This window comes from Entelurus aequoreus, linkage group LG26, assembly GCF_033978785.1.
Source record: "Entelurus aequoreus isolate RoL-2023_Sb linkage group LG26, RoL_Eaeq_v1.1, whole genome shotgun sequence".
Taxonomy (NCBI): domain Eukaryota; kingdom Metazoa; phylum Chordata; class Actinopteri; order Syngnathiformes; family Syngnathidae; genus Entelurus; species Entelurus aequoreus.
The window spans coordinates 28,670,183-28,670,863 of NC_084756.1; positions in this window are offsets into that span (position 1 = coordinate 28,670,183).

A 681-nucleotide genomic window follows, 5' to 3' on the forward strand; every position below is an offset into this window, starting at 1 on the left:
GCTCTGGGCCTGTTTTGCTGCCAATGGAACTGGTGCTTTACAGAGAGTAAATGGGACAATTAAAAAGGAGGATTACCTCCAAATTTTTCAGGACAAGCTAAAATCATCAGCCCGGAGGTTGGGTCTTGGGTGCAGTTGGGTGTTCCAACAGGACAATGACCCCACACACATTAAAAGGGGTAAAGGAATGGCTAAATCAGGCTAGAATTAAGGTTTTAGAATGGCCTTCCCAAAGTCCTGACTTAAACGTGTGGACAATGCTGAAGAAACAAGTCCATGTCAGAAAACCAACAAATTTAGCTGAACTGCACCGATTTTGTCAAGAGGAGTGGTCAAAAATCCAACCAGAAGCTTGTGGATGGCTACCAAAAGCGCCTTATTGCAGTGAAACTTGCCAAGGGACATGTAAGCAAATATTAACATTGCTGTATGTATACTTTTGACCCAGCACATTTGCTCACATTTTCAGTAGACCCATAATAAATTCATAAAAGAACCAAACTTCATGAATGTTGTTTGCGACCAACAAATATGTGCTCCAATCACTACATCACAAAAAAAAATAAGAGTTGTTATTATTGTAAACTCAAGACAGCCATGACATTATGTTCTTTACAAGTGTATGTCAACTTTTGATCGCGACTGTATATATATACAGTATATATAATGTATGTATGTATG